This window comes from Triticum urartu, chromosome 2A (genome assembly GCF_056163025.1).
Source record: "Triticum urartu cultivar PI428250 chromosome 2A, HENAU_Tu73, whole genome shotgun sequence".
Lineage (NCBI taxonomy): Eukaryota > Viridiplantae > Streptophyta > Magnoliopsida > Poales > Poaceae > Triticum > Triticum urartu.
Window position 1 is genome coordinate 738283208 of NC_141874.1, and position 3910 is coordinate 738287117.

The following is a 3910-nucleotide window of genomic DNA, read 5'->3' on the forward strand; positions in this document are numbered from 1 at the left end:
ACAAAGGTTCCTGAGTCATTTTACCCCCTCTAGTCATAACTCTAATAGCATTATCATTTTTCTTATTATTTAATTCATTGAGCAAACCATTTTGAGCTTTAAGCACTTGTTCTACTTGAGTGGTAACCATAGAAGCATGTTTCCTAATGAGTTTGAGTTCACCTTTAACTCTAGACATATAATCACTCAAGTGTTCAATCATATAAGCATTACGTTTCAATTGTCTACCAACATAAGCATTGAAGTTTTCTTGTTTAACAATAAAATTATCAAACTCATCTAAGCATTGGCTAGCAGACTTATAACGAGGAATATCACCTTCATCAAATCTATAGAGAGAACTTACCTTTACTACCTGTGTCGGGTTATCAAGACCATGTATCTCTTCAATAGGTGGTAAATTCTTAACATCTTTAGCTTTAATACCTTTTTCTTTCATATATTTCTTTGCCTCTTGCATATCTTCAGGACTGAGAAATAGAATACCCCTTTTTTCGGAGTTGGCTTAGGAGTTGGTTCAGGAAGTGTCCAATTATTTTCACTAGTCAACATATTATTCAATAGCAATTCAGCTTGATCAACAGTTCTTTCCCTGAAAACACAACCAGCACAACTACCCAGGTGGTCTGTGGAAGCATCGGTTAGTCCATTATGAAAGATATCAAGTATTTCATTTTTATTGAGAGGATGATCAGGCAAAGAATTAAGTAATTGGAGAAGCCTCCCCCAAGCTTGTGGGAGACTCTCTTCTTCAATTTGCACAAAATTATATATTTCCCTTAAATCAGCTTGTTTCTTATGAGCAGGGAAATATTTAGCAGAGAAGTAATAAATTATTTCATGGGGACTACGCACACAACTAGGATCAAGAGAATTAAACCATGTTTTAGCATCACCCTTTAATGAGAACGGAAATAGCTTAAGGATATAGTAGTAACGAATTTTTTTCCTCATGAGTGAATAGGGTGGCTATATCATTTAATTTAGTAAGATGTGCCACAACAGTTTCAGATTCATAGCCATAAAAAGGATCAGATTCAGCCAAAGTAATTATCTCAGGATCGACAGAGAAATCATAATCCTTATCAGTAATACATATAGGTGAAGTAGCAAAAGCAGGGTCATATTTCATTCTAGCATTCAAAGATTTTTCTTTCAGCTTAGCTAATAATTTCTTAAGATCATATCTATCATTGCAGGCAAGAAAATCTCTAGCAGTTTCTTCATCCATAACATAACCCTCAGGCACAATAGGCAATTCATATCTAGGGGGAGAATATCAATATTATCAGTCTCAATAATTTCATTCTCTCTAGCCCTAGCAAGTTGTTCATCAAGAAATTCACCTAGTGGCACAGTATTATCAAGCATAGAAGTAGTTTCATCATAAGCATCATGCATAGCAGAAGTGGCATCATTGATAACATGCGACATATCAGAATTAATAGCAGAAGTAGGTTTAGGCGTCGCAAGTTTACTCAAAACAGAAGGAGAATCAAGTGCAGAGCTAGATGGCAGTTCCTTACCTCCCCTCGTTGTTGAGGGGTAAATTTTGGTTTTCTCATCTTTCAAGTTCCTCATAGTGATCAGCAGATATAAATCCCAAGTGACTCAAAGAATAGAGCTATGCTCCCCGGCAACGGCGCCAGAAAATAGTCTTGATAACCCACAAGTATAGGGGATCGCAACAGTTTTCGAGGGTAGAGTATTCAACCCAAATTTATTGATTCGACACAAGGGGAGCCAAAGAATATTCTCAAGTATTAGCAGCTGAGTTGTCAATTCAACCACACCTGGATAACTTAATATCTGTAGCAAAATATTTAGTAGCAAAGTAGTATGGAAGTAACGGTAACGGTGGCAAAAGTAACAGTAGCAGTTTTGTAGTAATTGTAACAGTGGCAACGGAAAAGTAACTAAGCAAAGATCAATATGTGAAAAGCTCGTAGGCATTGGATCAGTGATGGATAATTATGTCTGATACGATTTTTCATGCAACAGTTATAACATAGGGTGACACAGAACTAGCTCCAGTTCATCAATGTAATGTAGGCATGTATTTCGAATATAGTCATACGTGCTTATGGAAAAGAACTTGCATGACATCTTTTGTCCTACCCTCCCGTGGCAGCGGGGTCCTATTGGAAACTAAGGGATATTAAGGCCTCCTTTTAATAGAGTATCGGACCAAAGCATTAACACTTAGTGAATACATGAACTCCTCAAACTACGATCATCACCGGGAGTGGTCCCCTTTATTGTCACTTCGGGGTTACCGGATCATAACACATAGTAGGTTACTAATAACTCGCAAGATAGGATCAAGAACTCACATATATTCATGAAAACATAATAGGTTCAGATCTAAAATCATGGCACTCGGGCCCTAGTGACAAGCATTAAGCATAGCAAAGTCATAGTAACATCAATCTCAGAACATAATGGATACTAGTGATCAAACCCTAACAAAACTAACTCGATTACATGATAAATCTCATCCAACCCATCACCGTCCAGCAAGCCTACGATGGAATTACTCACGCACGGCGGTGAGAATCATGAAATTGGTGATGGAGGATGGTTGATGATGACGACGACGACAGATTCCCCTCTCCGAAGCCCCGAACGGACTCCAGATCAGCCCTCCCGAGAGAGTTTAGGGCTTGGCGGCGGCTCCGTATCGTAAAATGCGATCAATCCTTCTCTCTGATTTTTTTTCTCCTCGAACGTGAATATATAGAGTTGGAGTTAAGGTAGGTGGAGCACCAGGGGGCCCACGAGGCAGGGGCGCGCCCAGGGGGCAGGCGCGCCCCCCACCCTCATGGACAGGGTGTGGGCCCCTGGTCTTGATTCTTTCGCCAGTATTTTTTATAAATTCCAAAAATATTCTCGTGAAGTTTCAGGTCATTCCGAGAACTTTTATTTCTGCACAAAAATAACACCATGGCAATTCTGCTGAAAACAGCGCCAGTCCGGGTTAGTTCCATGCAAATCATGCAAGTTAGAGTCCAAAACAAGGGCAAAAGTGTTTGGAAAAGTAGATACGATGGAGACGTGCTACCTCTTGAGCATGCATTGGTTTTCCCTTGAAGAGGAAAGGGTGATGCAGCAAAGTAGCGTAAGTATTCCCCTCAGTTTTTGAGAAGCAAGGTATCAATCCAGTAGGAGGCCACACGCAAGTCCCTCGTACCTACACAAACAAATAAGAACCTTGCAACCAACGCGATAAAGGGGTTGTCAATCCCTTCACGGCCACTTGCCAAAGTGAGATCTGATAGAGATGATAAGATAATATTTTTGGTATTTTTATGATAAAGATTGAAAGTAGAGATTGCAAAATAAACGACGGCGGAAATAGCTAGTTGACGGGAGATTAATATGATGGAACATAGACCCAGGGCCATAGATTTCACTAGTGGCTTCTCTCAAGATAGCATAAATATTAAGGTGGGTGAACAAATTACTGTCGAGCAATTGATAGAATAGTGCATAGTTATGAGAATATCTAGGCATGATCATGTATATAGGCATCACGTCTGCGACAAAGTAGACCGAAAGGATTCTGCATCTACTACTATTACTCCACACATCGACCGCTATCCAGCATGCATCTAGAGTATTAAGTTCATAAGAATAGAGTAACGCATTAGGCAAGATGACATGATATAGAGGGATAAACTCAAGCAATATGATATAAACCCCATCTTTTTATCCTCGATGGCAACAATACAATACGTGTCGTTTCCCCTTCTGTCACTGGGATCGAGCAACGCAAGATTGAACCCAAAGGTAAGCACTTCTGCCATTGCAAGAAAGATCAATCTAGTAGGCCAAACCAAACTGATAATTCGAAGAGACTTACAAAGATAACAAATCATACATAGAGGAATTCAGAGGAGATTCAAATATT